The following is an 18,674-nucleotide window of genomic DNA, read 5'->3' on the forward strand; positions in this document are numbered from 1 at the left end:
TTGAAAAGCAGAACAGAAAATGAGACTGAGGGAAAGATGTGAGACGACCAGGTATATTTTGCTGTGTATTCTAAGGTTCAACAAGTACACGTCGTGCTTTCGACTTAGAAACGTATGATTCTGTGCCCATCAACACAATACGGAAAGTACAGTAAATATCCCGTATTTGGAGGATACATCAAAAATCGTAGGCGATAGTTAAAGTAAGGAGAAATTTTAGGAGCATTCCAAACATCGAATGCACTTAGACAGAACTGCAACAAGTCGCCAACTCTGTTTATAATATACATGCAATATATACTGGAACGGTGGAATCAGTCGTGTGGAGGTTTGGGAATTCCCTTCCAGCATGAAACTACCTACTCATTATTGTTTGCCGATAATCAAGAACTGATGGAACAAAGTAGCGAGGACGTCAGCTTTATGAGAAGTTAATGGAAGCAAGTGAACTTTCAATAAATGTGAGTGGAACAGAATATCTAGTAGTGGGAGGAGATGGAAGGAATGTAGTACTACTGCAAGACGACATTAGAGCAGTAAAGTAGATTACATATTTAGGATCGATTATACAGACGTCGTGAAGATGAGGAAGGCAGGATCTAAAAGGAAAGAGGAGCAATTACGATGCTAAATGGAATTTGTGAAGCAGAGCAAGATAAAAATAAACAAAAGTGAGGATTAAGCAAAAATTAGTTGAAAGTGTGCTAAAACATGATGCAGAACAATGGAACTTCGGGGAATGGCGGTAGAGATAGATGAAATTGGGAGGTTAGGCAGGATATACGAGGGTCAGTCAAAAAGTAATGCCTCCTATTTTTTTTCTACGTTTAATTGTCAGGAAATTTAAATGCAATTACATAGGTTGAAAACCACAACATTGAGGATCATTTTGTCATTTTTCAATGTAATCTCCGCCCATCTCTACAGTTTTGGTCCATCTTTGAACAAGGGCATATATCCCAGCACGGTAAAAATCACAGCTCTGCTTCCTAAGCCATTGACGCACGGATGTTTTGACGGCCTCCTCATCTTCAAAATGAATCCCACGATGAGCTTCTTTTAGTGGCCCGAACAGATGGAAGTCTGATGGTGCCAGGTCAGGGCTGTATGGGGGATGAGGCAAAACTTCCCATCCAATTTTGACAATCTCGTCAGAGGTGTGACGACTGGTGTGTGGTCTTGCATTGTCATGCAAAAGAAGAACATCTGCCATTGATTTTGTTGGGCGAACTCGCTGAAGACGTGCTTTAAGTTTGTTGAGGATTGTGACGTATTGAACAGAATTTATTGTGCATCCCTGCTCCAAAAAATCAACCAGAATCACACCCTCTGTATCCCAGAAAACTGTTGCCATAACTTTCCCTGCCGATCGCACAGTTTTGAATTTTTTCTTCCTCGGCGAGCTTGTGTGACGCCACTCCATTGACTGCCTCTTTGATTCGGGTTCAAAAAAATGCACCCATGTTTCGTCCCCGGTCACAATTTTTTTCAGAAACTCATCTCCCTCCAAACGGAAGCGCTGCAAGTGTTGGGAGGCTATTGTTTTCCTTGCCTCTTTATTCTGATCGGTTAACATTCTTGGAACCCACCGTGCACAAACTTTTGAGTACTCCAATTGTTTAATAATCGTGATCACACTGCCTTTACTAAGAGAAATAATGCGACACACTTCATCTGCAGTCACCCGACGGTCACCACGAATGATGTCATCAACTTGCTGAATGTTGTGTGGAGTCACTGCACTCACCGGCCTGCCGCTCCGCTTTTCGTCAGTCAACGGTGTTTGCCCTTCAGCTTCCTTACAACGACGAACCCATCGTCTAACAGTGCTGACATCCACTGTCACAACACCATACACCTTCTTCAGTCTTTCATGAATGCGTATGGGCGTTTCACCTTCTGCATTCAAGAATTCAATCACACAACACTGTCTCAAACGAACATCGATGTCGGCCATCTTACAAACTTCTGCTGTGCTGCCACCTGTTGACACAGAAAGTTACTACTGCAGTGGATTGCAGAAGAAGGTTTGAGGAATGGCGCCAAATTCAAATTTTTCACTTAACTTAATTTCTTTAAGTAAAAAAAACTGGGAGGCATTACTTTTTGACCGACCCTCGTACTCAACAGAGAGGAGAAGAAGTGAATAAATTAGGATGATAAAGGATATGGAACAACGAGTCGTGCAAACAATTAAGAAAAAAGAGCTTCAATGGTATGGCCATGACAAGCTAACAGAACAAGGTCGATGGCCAAAAGCAACCGTGGAATGGTAGCCATTGGGTCGGTCGAGAACATGGTCGAAAGCGGACTGAATTGCGGAGAATAAGAAGTCTTAAAGAGGAAGACTGCACTGATTGTGGAAGATGGCGAATTGTAATGTAAGGCAACTGCTGAAGAGTGGAGAATGACCTTAACAGTAAAGGTATGGATATGGATGAAATATTGTATTACCTATGACAGTGGGCACATGTTCAATGAAACATCGTAAGCATACAGCTACGTAAAGCAGTTAATGAGTCTGCCTCTGTTTGAGAAGAATGTTTCTCCTATAATTTGGGTAATATGATTAAAGGTATAATTGTCACTGAATTTCGAATTTCGCTGACGATCATTTTACGGTGCTTACTTTTGTATGGTAATCGATTCGTGAAGATAAAGAATTAGTAGATAATCCCACCAAGATAATTTGTTATGTGTGTCATTCGGCAGTAAAATTACGAACATTAAAATAAGCGGCAAAACCCTAAGCTGAGTTAGAAATATCTGGAGAACGTTTAATACGATGAAATATATAGTAACATTTAATCGCTGTAAGTAACGTACTGCAGAGAATAGAAGGAGAGATGCTCATGAGAAGTTTATGCATGAGGAAGGCTGCAGAGAACTAGAATGGTCAGTACTTTCTCAGTTTCGCGTTACAATAATCTACCGCAGAGTGTCAGGAGCGTATAATTGGACATAAATCGCGCCAGCAGATTCAACTATCGTATCGAGATTGGCCGTAATATCTCGCCTGCGCCTTTAATTGAGTTCCATAGATGGATTGCAATAAGAATCTAGAGCGGATTAAACCTTTGAGCGTAAAGGTAATTGCAGCCATCGTTCAGGGCGCGAATCGTCGACTCCCGAACTGCGGCAGCCGGGCGAGCGCTTCAGATCGCGAGTTCAAATTCGATTAAAACTGAAAACGCGCCGAGGAAGGGAAGTACGTGCAAGAAATCTTAAATAAGAGTCTTAGTTTAACGCTCCCGTGCACTTGAATGGCTCCAATTAATTCTTCGGCCGCCCTTTGTTTTACGATGGGAGCTGCCGTGGCGTATATATAACCTGATCTCAGTGCAACTCTGCGGATATTGGCTGCCGGCACAAGGTGCCCACCAAGTTCTGTCTCGGACGGGAGCTCTATTTCCTGTCTGCAACACAGCACAGCGATTTGACTATCCACGAATTGCAGTAAATAATGGAAATCAAAGTTACGATACATCTACAATCGATAATGAAACAAGTGCTAGACTGGATGCGTACTTAAATGAGAACGTAAACGCGACTGTTCGTTTCTATAGCTTTTAACAGCTTATATGTACGGACGAGACGACCTGGTGTAAATACTTATACTTCCGGGGAATGTTTACGGCGATATATTTAATGTACACCTCATTTTATGACATTTGTAGATTTCTGAGCCTCCAGTATATTTGTCTTCAATGTGATGTATTCAATTGTTCTGATGTTAAGCCTTACAGGTTCATATGAAGGAATATCAGGACTAATTCAGCTGCTGCATCCGTTATAATTGTCACATATCTAGACAAAGTACCTACAAGTACTGTACGGAATAACCTGAGATCCAGAGTTCAAGGTATAGTTATTTCACAAGGAAACATATCACTGAGCCTTTACTTCACAAACAATACAAGGTTTTTGGCAAGTTTCGTTACAAATTTGTAGAATTTGTACAGGGAAGTGAGCACATACTATTTTGAGTAGGAACCCATTCCAGAAACATTGTCCGACGCCACCACAGAGCGTCAAAGTTACAGCGGTCGGCGCCTGTAAATGTACAGGGTGGCAGTTATTGATGTATATGAAATAAAATCCTCATAACTTTTGAACACTTTGCGTTAGTACGTTCAAACTGCCCGATTGGCCTCGAGGCATGATGATAACTAGTGTGCGTATAAATGGTTCAGTTTAGCGGTGAAACCCACTGTCTTTTGAATGTGTTCGTCAATAAGCAAAGTTGGCGCATTTGGGGGACTGAGAATCCGCATTCCGCATTTCAGAAGTCTCTTCACTCCCAGCGGGTGACCGTGTGGTATGCAATGTCCAGTCACGGAATAATCTGTGGGGTATTCCTTCATGGCACCGTGACTACCGAACGATACGTGAAGGTTTTGGAAGATAATTTCATCCCCATCATCCTAAGTGACCCTGGTTTGGACAAGATGTGGTTCATGGAAGACGGAGCTCGACCCCATCCAAGCAGGAGAGTTTTTCATGTCCTGGAGGAGCTCTTTAGGGACCGTATTCTACCACTGGGGTACCCAGAGGCGACTGACATAGGCCGCGAATGGCCGCCGTATTCTCCGGACCTGAATACATGCGTGTCCTTTTTCTGGGGCTATATTTAAAGACAAGATGTACACCAATAATCCCAAAACCATTGCTGAGCTGCAAACAGCCGTTCAGGAGTTTACTGACGACATCGATGTTCCGACACAACAGAAATTCATGCTGAATTTCGCTATTCGTCTTCTCACATCACAATGGACCGATGACCAAAACGTTAGGTCCCATCCCCCCGTTCCTTTAAATCAACCACCTACTAACGTCATCGCCAATGACGGAGGCATATCGAACATGTCATAACTTAAAACCGATCATCTTTAGTGACGTTTACGTGTTGGCTAAAGTCTGTGTAAGCCATAGTTAGTTACTAATTTACATTTTTTCATAGAGCACATTAAACTGTCATCCTGTATGTAGACACAGGGTGATTCCGTGATGATATTACAAAGTTTCAAGGATGATGGAAAGGCATCAGCGCATCAATCTGAGGTAAGGGTTTCTGTTTTGGAAACGAATGAGTCGAAAGTTATAAACGAAAACTATTCTGATACCTCCTACAGTGGAATACTTGTACCGGTACTGTTGTTGCTAAGATAGTACGGTAGGCATTATTTACAAGTATGGACCAAAACAAGACAAAATGTCTAGTAAACAGGGGCTCTAAAATGCATACCTTAAGACCTATGAGCACTTGTTCAACAGAGGATACACGTTTCACACTAGCGAATATGAACAAGGGCTCATAGCTGCTCCAGTTGTATTTTACAGCCCAAGTTCACCTGACGTTTTTTCTTGATTTTGTCCATACTACCAGCTCCGAAAATTGTGTACCCTACATTCTTAGCAGTAACTGTATCGGTACATGCAGAAGTGCAATCTTCAAAGAAGTGCAATCTTGAGAATTAATGGATGTCGTGAAAAGTGTTTCAAATGCTTGTCACTTTCTTGTAAGATATATACAGGAAAGATTCAAACCACATATAATATTTCTAGTTTGGAATATTTGTACAACACACTTTGTATTATCGAATTCCACTATATTGGGGTGTCATATTCCATTTTTATGTCATCGATCGTATTTCGATTTTTCTTTGTGTGTCACTATATGAAATAGTCTTCTGAGAGAGCGAAATTTCTTTCGTTTTGGTATTAATGCATAAAACTGTCATGTTTGTTTTTATGTCAGTGTGTTGTGGAGTTTCATTTATTAGATAATTTATAGAAATGTAATGGTTATACTTATTCTTCTGTGTCCTTGTCTGTTCTTTGCTCCTGATTTCTTGCAGTCATCTGAATATATTTTTTTAAAATTGATATACTGTTGATTATAAATATGCAGCATTTGCTAAAATAATAATAATTTATTACAAAACGATAACTTAAGTATATACAAAAAATTCACTTTATCATATGAGATAAAATACACTAAAAATCTTCATACAAGTGTTCAACAAAAACAAGCATTTTGTCAACTAAAATATATAAATGAATGAGCATTGTACTGCACAACCACATTGTGTTTCTATATTTACCAAGTGACGATTATGATGTCCATTTTTGAAACATTTCATTGGGCTTCTTAATATTCAAAGTACCTGATATATATATTGTTTGATTGGTTGTGAAACAATAAATTATTACACAAACAACACAATGTATTTAAAGTTGCAACTGTTACACTTTAGTTCATATGTTGATGGCTATTGCACTATATTATATATATATCTTCCTTCACAAGCTTTCTTTATATTGTACAATCTTTTTCCGTTTTGTTTGAAGGTATTACTAGTTTTTGTATGTTAGCTAGTTTTGACTGTTTGTGCTGTGGGGTAAATTTTTTGATATGAGTGTTTTTTGTGTGTTACAATTATCTGTTTCAGTACCTTGATTACTCTAATTTTTCTGTGTTCTGTTTATATCTCATTATATATTATATGTATATGTTTTTAACCTTCATTAGTGGTATGTTTATGTTCATGTATATCCCTTATTGATTGTTACTTTGCTTAGAGGTAGAGTGCAAAATTACTGTGTTGTATCTGCATATCAAACGTGTGATAGCTGCTTTTTTCTTGAGAATGTGGGTGGTTTGATTCCTTGAGTATTATTACGTCTCCAACTATTTCTTTTCAGGACATGTTGAAGGTGCATCTATTGTTATTTTGGGGCTGTGTTGTTTCTTCTATGTCCAGTACGATAATGAGCTGAATGTTGCTGTATATGGCATGAAAACTTTCTGTGTATGGTGCATGACATATCGTAAATAACTACCTCTGTTAAATCCTAAGTTTCATCAGTGGTTACAGTGGCCTGCTCAGGTCTGGTGCAGATGTTCTGTGTTACATATCTGTTCAAACGAACTGTTTGAATTCATCATTATACAAGATTTCTTTATAGTGAATTTGGTACTGAATGTATACAATTTTGAAAGTAATCTGTTCAGTTTGTTGCTCATAAAATAAATGGAACAGTTAATACAGTTAACCACCGGATGGATTGGAATATGAAGTTTATGCAGCTTTGGTTGCCCATGAAGTTGTTTTTTCAAAACTGGTAAGATATTGTTCTAGCTTCTAATTCCTTTTTTCATGCTGTCTGCATTTTTGTTGGTAAGATCTCTAAGGGTATGTCTTGTCACTAGTTGTGAGAAATCTTGTAATTTAATTATGTAAACATTTTGATTGATTATGATGAGGCTATGCCCCTTGTCTGCCTTGATAGCTATTCCTTGGTTAGATGTGAATTTGTTGTTCATATTGGAGATAATGTCTGGAATTGCATGTTCTATGTTGTTGGTTTCGTTCCATTTCTATGGAATGAGCTGTTTCTACAGTAAATGTATTCTTTTGTCTCATTAGTAATTTTGTAGTGTCAACGCATGTTTTAGCAATTGATATTAGGTGTCTTGTGTTTATTGCGCTCAGTTTTGGTTAGATATTATGTTTCAGTCCTTTGTCTATCTTTTTTTGCTAATTTGCCATAAATATAATGTTTGTAACGATTTGTAAGGATTTGAGACTGTAGCTGTCAATTTTTGGTACTTTTATAGATATATATAAAGTTACATAATATTTTGTTGCTGATAGTGTGTCATATGTTATGAGATGTAAAGGTAATATATTCATTTATACATCTAAGTAAATGACCAGCTATCAGTTGAGTGGACATACTGCTAAGTTCGGATGTGTTACATATAATTCTTGATTTAATGGGAGTTTCTTGTTCATTTTGTCAGTTATTTCTTGCTACATTTGTAATTTTTCTCCAGCCATCTTGATTGATGCTGCAAGGTGGGCTGCTGTAATTATCTTGACGTACACATAGTTTGTCACAATTTTATGCTAGCAACACACTTTATAGAGTTTTATGTCTTATGCTATCTTTAATAATTTAACTTATGGTTTCATATAACTTCATGTAGTCCCAATAAAATTGTGTGTCAATATTAATGTCAACAGTTCGCGATGCAATGTGTCTGCAGGATTGAACATGTCTCTTAGAAATATTGTATAACAAAATTCAAATTGCTGATGTAGTAGTTTAACGATGTATTTATTGGAATGGATCAACTTTGGCTAGATTGCCATCTTCAGACCATCTGCAAATGCTACATAATATTCCTTATTTTATTATAATGTTAGTTAATCGTATTTTCAGATAAACATACTTGGTAATTATGAACATATATCATTAGTGGTCACCATCACTTTGCATTGTATTACAAGAAGGTGTAGATTTAGGACTATTATGCAACAGCTGTTGTGTAGTTTTCTCCTGTTGTCAATAGTAGTTCTTCGCCATTTTTGTAGTTTGATATTTTATTGTCAGATTTCACTCATGAACAGCTGTCACTGTTGCGAAATGGTGCTACATAGTTACAGTTACTATGCTGTGTTCAATATATCATTTTGGACTGTATGTATGACCTTTGTGATCAATGTATCTGTGGGTGGTTGTTGCTATCTATTAACTTTGATTAAGAATTCCTGAAAATGTTGTATAAATTGTATACAGCTATAAATCCGTTTGTTCGTTTTAAATGTCGTTAGAGCGTTGTATTGTCTACATCTAGATTTCTACCTCTTCAAGTATATACTTGTCGAATCATTAGGTAATGTGTGTAATATTTTCATTGATAACTCCATTCATTCTGCATTATGGTTATCGTTTTTTAAGTGTTTGAAGAATGTTGATGAATTATTTTCACTAATTCCTGTGTGCTCCCAATACCTTATACTGAAGTTGCACAATGTCTGTCCTATGTATGATTTATTGCAATCATGACATTCGATTTTGTATTTGCCTGGGTTTGTGTATGCAGCTAATTTGTTTTCGCTGCATGAACTCTATGTGAGATATTGTTGTTGATTCTATACAAGAAATGAGTACTTGGGTTCTAGATTAGTGCATTTAATTTGTTTGACTGTGCACCTAAATACTTTATAATTATGTGTGTTGCTTTAGTCTTTTTTTGGTGTTTCTCTAGATTTTTATATGTCCTTGTGAATTTTTGGTTGCATACCTGTGGTCTTCCTTTCCCATATCTGCATTATTTCATCTAGATTGAGACCTCTTTCTTGTGCTCATAATGCTGAAGTTCGTTTTTTATGTCGATTTTGTTTAGCTGTAGATTTTGTATCCTGTTCATCATTGCTTGGCAGTATACATTCTTATGTGCCTTAAGGTTGGATTAATTAGCATGTGTGATGTTGTAAGGCAATGTGTGCTTGTATATATTTGGAAAATATGTGAATTATAGTTATTAGTGATTGTGAGGTCCAGGATATTTATTGATGTGTTCTTTTGTATTTCTGTAGTGTTGTGCATTTTAGGATGCAGTTTATTTAGTGCTTCATGGATATATTAGATGTTAAATTCATTTCCACCTATAAGGGCAAGCATGTCATCCACATAACGGAATTTAACAAATAATTTTCTTATTTATGGCATTTCTGGGGGCAAAAATTTTATCTTCTAACGTATGCAAGAAATAGCCACTAAAGTACCAGAAATATGGCACCCCAGGTTATTCCATGTAATTGGTAGTAACTGTTGTTGTTGTATTGAAAATAATTTTATGTTATAACCGAACTGAGTAGGCCTGATATTTGTTGTATATCTGAAATTGACATATTGCTATTATGAGAAGTTATTCTGTGTGATTGTAATTATCTCTTTGATGGGTATATTTGTGTACAGAATGGTAATATCAAAGGATTCTTCATGACACAATACAGTGATGGAAAAAGAACTATTGGGAAACCCAGAGACCCCAAATAACACTACAAATGAATTTATAAAAATTATAGAAGTAATCGCCAAACAACACTTAATCAATTCCAAAAATTATTCAGATATGTAGCAAACACTCTAAATGGAAGCATAGTCTCACACATAGTAGGAAATACTTAAATGGATCACAAAGTAAATTGAATTATTACAGAAATAATAGAAACAAAATTATAATGTCTCATATTGCCATATATATGTAGATAACATCATAAACTTCGTAGACAAACCTTAAGAACCAACAAACAATGAATAATAGATCGCCTTTAGGTCGAATTTTAATGTGCTTTCTCTTTTGTGCTGGCATACAAGGCGTTTTTTATAGTGAATTTGAGGTTGAATGGATATAATTTTGTGATGCTACCTGTTTAGTTTTTTTCTCATAAGGGAAGTTGTACCATTAATGCAATTAGCTACGACACGATCTGGAATGTGAGGTTTATGAAGCTCCGGTTACCCATGAAGTCGTCGTGTTCTTGGGTTCTTTGTGATATCTTCTCTTCTTTCAAAATCTGTAATTATGTTGTTTGCAATGGTATATAATGGTTACTACTGCTGTGTAGTTGCACTTCTTAAACAGCATCCCATACGAACAAAATAGTTGGGATTTTGTCAGATATTGGTCTAGGCCTGGCTCTCCTTAAAAAAGATTAGCTCAGTTTTGTCATAGAGGCGAGTCGTGCATGTCTGCTACCACGTCCCACAGCTAATTTGCTGCAGGTAATAACCTGTAGCTGTGATCGTGCAGTTAGATTGTCTATGCATTGGCTAGAATAGCGAGTTAATAAAATGTACAGAAATACAAAATAAAGGTTAAACGAATAAGTTAATAACAAGGGTCCTAATCTAATGCCTAACTGGTCCTACGATAATAAAGTATAGTACAGACAGAAATACTCTTCTAAAATGCAGGAATGTTACATTGAGTGTGTTACGAGAATGGTAGCAAAATCTCCAAACTAAATCATCATTAAAAACACGTAAAAACTAAGTCCATTTCGTAATCACAATACCTGAAATATTCGTCAGCTGAAAGTAGTTCAGAGTTCAACACAATGACTTGCAAATTGTCACACATGACACATAGAACAGTAACTAATTCTCTGTCTACCATCAGCTTCATAATACAACCAGCAAAAGTTGAAGTCCTACTCTGGAGCACATTCAGATCTCTCAAAATTTATAGTCCCTTCAGAAGTTTAAGTACGGTAGTGCCTGTTCACGACCGAGAATCAATCACCTTAATGACATAATCATGTACGTTACTCTACACAGGTCTGCCTTCCACCAGAAATAGAGTAAAACTGTCAGGAATCGCTCCCTTGATCCCTTCACTCGAAAAATCCCAGTCTCCACTTGCTTCCCATAATATTCTCCTACTGTCTGCTTTTCCATTAGCTGACAGCCATCCCCACCAAAAACATCACTCTTACGAACTACAGACATGATCTGACTTATCTTGGCCACTTTCTCACACTAAAACAATATGTTATAACAATATTTAAATAAAAGAAATTTTGTAAACATTCGGTTATATTCAGATCATTTACAATAAATATAAGTGGTTGTTGTTCAGAATTAAATAAGCCAGTGTTCTGGTACAAGTGCTCTCACGTTAAATGGCTACAGATTATTGCTAAATATTATTTAAATTATCATTTATGGCTTCTTCACAGAAGTTGTCTTGGTTCATTTTTCAACTGAAGTGTCCAGAAAAACATGTAATGACAGCTTATAAATTAGCACAGCTTGTTAAAAGCATTTGCAATCGACATTTCATTCAAGTTACTGGAAAAATGAAAAACTGTTCTTTACATAAAAATGCAAATATTGCAAAACATGAGGTACTGATGCTGTGTTCATGTTCTGTGTAAATGTGGAGAATATGTTGTTCTGACAATCATTTGGGTAATAAAACAGATATAAAGGAGATAATAAGTCAATAAATAAAATAGATACAGATGAGTGGCAGTCTGGGATGACAGCTATAGTTCAGTGGTATCATCTGAGATACCATATGCTGAATTCGCATAAGTGGTTAAAAGTTGTTAATTCAGAGGTCCATTATGTAAACGTTTATTTACTGCGAAATATTAACTTCTGAAGTTTTAAAACTGTTGAAATATTCTTGTGTCGTTGGTTGCACACCACTTATCTGAGACTGCTGACGTATTCATATTTACTTTAGTAGTCGATGTGAACTTTTCTGAGCCATCGCTCTTCTGGCCGGTTTGATGTGGCCTGCCACGAATTCCTCTCATGTGTCAACCTTTTCATCTCACAGTAGCACTTGCGATCTACATCCTCAATTATTTGTAGGTTGTAGTCCACTCTCTACCTTCCTCTACAGTTTTTACCCTCTACAGCTTCCACTAGTACCATGCAAGTACTTCCCTGATGTCTTAACTGATATGTTGCCATCCTGTTCCTTCTTCTTGTCAGTGTTTTCCATGTATTTCTTTCCTCACAGATTCTGCAGTGAACTTCCTCATTCCTCACGTTATCAGTCCACCTAACGTTCTTTTATAGCACCATATCTCTCACGGATCGAGTCTCTTCTTTTTCCATATTCTAATAGTCCATTTTTCACTACCATACAATGCTGTGATCCAAATGTACATTTTCAAAAATTTCTTATTCAAAATAAGGTTTGTGTTTGATACTAGCAGACTTCTCTAGCCCAGGAATACTCTTTTTGCCAGGGCCAGTCTGCTTTTGATGTCCTCCTTGCTCCATCCGTCATGAATTACTTGGCTCCCTAGGTAACAGAATTCCTTAACTACATCTCCTTCGTGATCAACAATCCTGATGTTTAGTTTCTCACTTCATTTTTCCTACTTCCCATTACTTTTGTCATTCTTCAGTTTACTCTCAATCCATATTATGCAATCAGGCTGTTCATTCCATTCTGCAGATCTTTTAATTCTACTTCATTTTCACTGAGAATAGCAATGTCATCGGGGAATCTTATCACTGAAATCCTTTCATCTTGAATTTTAATTCCACTGTTGAATCTTTCGTTTCTGTCATTGCTTCTTCGAATTATAGATTTAACAGTGGGTGTGAAAGTCTATTTCCCAGTCTTACACCCCGTTTAATCCAAGCACTTCATACTTGGTTGGTCCTCCACTTTTATAATTCCCTCTTGATTCTTGCACATATTGTATACTACCCGTATTTCTCTATAGCTGCCTGCCGTGGTGACCGAGCGGTTCTAGGCGCTTCAGTCTGGAACCACGCTACCGCTACGGTCGGAGGTTCGAATCCTGCCTCGGGAATGGGTGTGTGTGATGTCCATAGGTTAATTAGGTTTAAGCAGTTATAAGTTCTAGGGGACTGATGACCTCACCTGATAAGTCCCATATTGCTCAGAGCCATTTCAGCCTATTTCTCTACAGCTTAACTCCATTTTTCTCAGAATTTTGAACATCTTGCACCATTTTACAATGTCGAATACTTTTTTAAGGCGACAGGTCCTATGAACATGGCTTTATTTTTTTTTTTAGTCTTGCGTTCATTATCATCCACAACATCACAATTGCCTCTCTGGTGATTTAACCTTCCCTAAAGCCAAATTTATCGTCTCCTAACACTTCTTCAATTCTCTTTTAAATTCATCTGTGTATTATTCGTGTCAGCTGATAGCGCGATGATACACACACTAGTCGGTTCTTGCAAGCTTTGGAACTGTGTGGATGATATTTTTCCGAAAGTCAGTGATACATTACCAGACTCATACATTCTACACACCAAAGTGAATAGTCGTTTTAAATTCACTTCGCCCAATGATTTTAGAAACTCTGATGGAACTTTTTTTTTGTGGGGTTTAAGGGCGCTCAACTACTGAGGTCATTAGCGCCCAGTCACAGTTATTAGAGCACATGGAATGTAGTAAAACTCAAGGGGAGTGGGGGACACCAGAAAGGCTCGACAAAGATGCAGATAAAATAAGTAAAAAAAGTTAGATGTCTTCGGACAAGCCAGTCAAAGTTATAAAACGCAGAACGCGAGCAGCTGCTCGAGCGTCATCAGCTAAAATATCCGGTAAAGTAGATGGCAGGGACAGGACAACATGAGATTGACTAAAGTTGGGACACGACAATAAAACATGGCGCACTGTTAATGCCTGACCACAAGGGCACTGCGAGGCTGGGTCACCGGAGAGCAGGTAGCGGTGGCTAAACCGGCAATGCCCAATCCGCAACCTGGTCAGAAGGACCTCCTCTCGCCGAGATGGTCGGGAGGAGGTTGTCCAAGCAGTTGGGAGCGGTTTTACTGCCCGGAGCTTGTATCCTTGGAGGGATGACCAAGCATCCCACCACAACGACACAAGCCTCTTACAAACATCCCCACGAACGTCAGTTGACGGGACACAATGCGAAGCTGGCCGAGGCAGGAGGACTGCAGCCTTGGCTGCAGCATCTGCAGCCTCATTCCAGGCACTCCTACATGTCCGGGAACCCACAGAAAGCTGACAGGAGAACCATTATTAGCGAAAGAATGGAGGGACTGCTGTATCCGTTGAACAAGGGATGGACCAGATAGGGATCTCCAAGGCTCTGAAAAGCACTGAGTGAGTCAGAGCAGAGTACATACGATGAATGGCGGTGGCGGCGGGCATACTGAACGGCCTGATGGAGAAAAAAGCTCGGCCGTAAAGCTGGAACATTGGTCGAGGAGCCGGTATTTAAAGGTGGCAGCCCCGACGACAAAGGCACAGCCGACACCATCGTCAGTTTTGGAGCCATCGGTGTAAATAAAGGTGTGACCGGAAAGTCGAGCATGAAGTTCGACAAACCGTAAGCAATACACTGCAGCCGGAGTACCCTCCTTCGAGAGCGAGCTGAGGTCGAGATAAATATGAAACGGAGCCTGGAGCCAAGGCGGTGTCGGGCTCTCAACCTCTCTGAAGGTGGTAGGGAGGGCAAAATCCAATTGTCGAAGCAGGCGACGGAAGCGGACTCCGGGGAGCAGCAGGGCAGATACATACAACCCGGACTGACAGTCGAGAGAATCGGCGAAGAAGGACTGGTAAGAGGGGTGGTCAGGCATAGACAATAGCCGGCAGGCATACCGACACAGCAGTACGTCGTGCTGGTAGGTCAATGGTAACTCGGCAGCTTCAGCATAAAGACTCTCTACAGAACTAGTGTAGAAGGCTCCGGTCGCAAGACGTAACCCCCGATGGTGGATGGAGTTGATACGACGTAAGAGGGGTGGCCGAGCAGACGAGTAGACGAAGCTCCCATAATCCAGCTTCGATCGGACTATGGACTGATACAAGCGAAGCAGGACAGTGCGATCCGCTCCCCAAGATGAACCACTAAGAACTCTGAGGACATTAAGGGAACGTGTATAGCGGGCCGCCAAATAAGAGACATGCTGAGACCAACACAGTTTCCTGTCCAACGTGAGCCCTAGAAATGGGAGAACAACGGGACCGAGATGTAAGGATGGCGGAAGGAACGCTTTATATCGCCAAAAGTTGATACAAACCGTCTTCTCTTCAGAGAACCGGAACCCATTTGCCACGTTCCATGAGTATAGGCTGTCTAGACAACGCTGAAGGCAGCGCTCCAGGAGGCATGTTCTCTGGGCACTGCAGTAGATCGCGAAGTCATCGACAAAGAGAGAGCCTGAGACATTAGGTGGAATGCAATCCATAATTGGATTGATCGCGATGGCAAAAAGGGCTATGCTCAAGACGGAGCCCTGAGGCACTCCGTTCTCCTGGAGGAAGACGTCGGACAATATGGAACCCACAATTACCCTAAACTTTCGATCCGTTAAAAAGGAATCAATAAAAAGGGGCAGACGACCGCGTAGGCCCCACCTGTGCGTAGTGTGGAGGATACCTCCTCTCCAACAGGTATCATAAGCCTGCTCCAAATCGAAGAACACGGCTACTGTTTGGCGCCTTCGCAAAAAGTTGTTCATGATGAATGTTGACAAGGTCACAAGGTGGTCAACAGCGGAGCGGCGGCGACGAAAGCCGCATTGGACATTGGTAAGTAGCCGTCGAGATTCAAGAATCCAAACTAACCGAGCATGAACCCTGCGCTCCATCACCTTACAGACACAGCTTGTAAGAGAAATGGGGTGGTAACTAGAAGGAAGTTGTCTATCCTTCCCGGGTTTGGGTATAGGAACAACGACGACGTCACGCCAACGCATGGGGACCTGACCTTCGGTCCAGACACGATTGTAGGTACGAAGAAGGAAGCTTTTGCCCGCCGGAGAAAGGTGTGGCAGCATCTGAACGTGAATGGCATCTGGCCCCGCAGCAGAGGACCGGGACAGTGCAAGCGCACATTCGAGTTCCCGCATAGTAAAGGGGGCATTATAAGTTTCCAGATTCAGCGAGTGGAAGGAAGGTCGCCGAGCCTCTTCTGCCTCTTTCCTGGGAAGGAAGGCTGGGTGGTAATGGGCGGAGCTTGAAACCGCCGCGAAAAACCGGCCGAAGTCGTTGGAGACAGCCACAGGATCAACGAGGACCTCATTACCGGAGGTCCGGCCAGGTACCGAGGAGTGGGCCTTAATGACCGACAGCCGGCGCAGGCCACCCCATACGACAGAAGGAGGCGTAAAACTGTTAAAGGAGCTGGTGAAAGAGGCCCAACAAGCTTTTTTGCTGTCTTTGATGACTCTACGGCATTGCGTTCGGAGTCGTTTGTATCCAATACAATTCGCCAACGTAGAATGGCGGCGAAAGGTGCGTAAAGCACGTCGTCGAGCACGGATAGCGTCTCTACATGCCTCGTTCCACCAGGGGACGGAAACGCGACGTGAAGAAGAGGTAGTACGAGGCAGCATTGATGATAACAGCCGTGAGCTATTCGACCTGACTGTCACAACTGAGAAAATCGTGGTCCAGAAAGGTCGCCAGGGAGGAGTAAAGTCCCCAGTCAGCTTTTGGTATGTTCCAGCTCGAAGGACGTGGGGATGGGGTGTGGTGCAGGAGACGAACGACACAGGGTAAATGGTCGCTCGAATAGGTGTCAGAAAAGACATATCACTCGAGCCGACGGGCAAGAGTGGTAGAACAGATCGAGAGGTCCAAGTGGGAGTAGGTATGAGCAGAGTCCGAGAGGAAAGTCGGGGCGCCAGTATTGAGGCAGACAAGATTGAGATGGTTGAAGACATCTGCCAAGAATGAGCCTCTTTGACAGGATGCAGGAGAGCCCCAAAGGGGATGATGGGCATTGAAGTCGCCAAACAATAAAAATGGCGGGGGAAGCTGAACAATCAGGTGCAACATGTCAGCCCGATTAACAGCGGATGACGATGAAGTGTAGATGGTACAAACTGAAAAAGTAGAAGCAGAAAGAGTAATACGGACAGCTATTGCTTGGAGTGGGGTGGTCAATGGAATGGGATGGTAATAGACATCGTCCCGAACGAGCAACATGACCCCACCATGAGCTGCGATACTGTCCACAGGGGTGAGGGCATACCGCTCTGAGGTATAGTGGGTAAAGGCAATATGGTCAGTCGGGTGCAACTTGGTTTCCTGGAGACCAAGGACGAGCGGACAGTGTAGGCGGAGATGCAGTTGTAATTCCTCCTGATTAGATCGAATACCTCGTATGTTCCAATGTAACGAGGCCATCGCTAGTCAAAAAAGAGGGGGAACGAGACGGGGGAAGAGCTGGTCACCTCGACGGCCGCTGAGGGCCAGGTTTCGAGGGAACAACGCTACAACCGGCGGGAGGCGGGTCCTGTTCCATCGAGTCGTCGCCAGCTGCAGCCGCTGTCCCTGGTTGTGTAGGAGGGGCAGCATCATTTGTCGACGAGAGGCCAGCTGAGCGCCTGGCGGCAGAGTGTCCTGGCGAAACTGAGGACGGCCGGGAGCAGCGACTCATGGATGAGCGTCAGACGAAACGCGCCGGAGTGGAGAGGGGGATAGGGACTTCTTCTTGGAAGCCTTCTTGGAAGTCCAAGGAGGCACAGGGATGGTGGGCTGGACCCGAAGAAGGTCCTCACGCGCGGGGTCCGTTTTGGAACGCCGGACCTCGGAAGCTGGGGTCCGGAATGCTTCCCCGATGGATGCCTGAGAAGAGGATCGCTTCTCAGGCAGCGGGGGGGGGGGGGAGGAGGAGGAGGAGGAAGGATGGCCCCGGGGGCAGAGGGGGCAGGAGCCACGGGGGAGGAGGATTTGGAAGGGAGGGATTTGGGAGGCGGAGGCAGAGACCCCGGATGGGGGGAGGAGGCCGAGGGGGGACAGGATAGGGGTGAGGATACCGCGGAAGGAGTGGACACAACTGAGGCAAACGAAGTGGTCAACGGCACGGGATGGAGGCGGTCATACTTCTTCCTGGCCTCAGAATAAGAGAGACGATCCAAAGTTTTGAGTTCTTGTATCTTCTTCTCCTTCTGATATGCGGGGCAGTCTGAGGATCTAGGCGAGTGGATGCCAGGACAATTAACGCACCGAGGTGGTGGGGTGCATGTATATTCCTCACAAAGAGGACGTCCACAATCGCCACAAAGGGGCTCAGCCTCACACCGTGACGACATGTGCCCAAAGCGCAAACACCGAAAACAGCGCGTAGGAGGCGGGACGTAAGGTCGCACGTCGCACCGGTAGCACATCACCTTTACCTTCTCCAGGAGAACGTCCCCTCGAAGGCGAGGATAAAGGCCCCGGTGTCGATGCGACGGTCTTTGGGGCCACGCTGGACTCGCCGGACGAAATGCACGCCTCGGCGCTCCAGGTTGGTCCTGAGCTCCTCATCAGATTGCAGCAGGAGGTCCCAATGAAAAATAACCCCTGCGTCCTATTTAGTGCCAGATGCGGGACAATGGACATTGGG

This window comes from Schistocerca piceifrons, chromosome 7, assembly GCF_021461385.2.
Source record: "Schistocerca piceifrons isolate TAMUIC-IGC-003096 chromosome 7, iqSchPice1.1, whole genome shotgun sequence".
NCBI classification, from domain to species: domain Eukaryota; kingdom Metazoa; phylum Arthropoda; class Insecta; order Orthoptera; family Acrididae; genus Schistocerca; species Schistocerca piceifrons.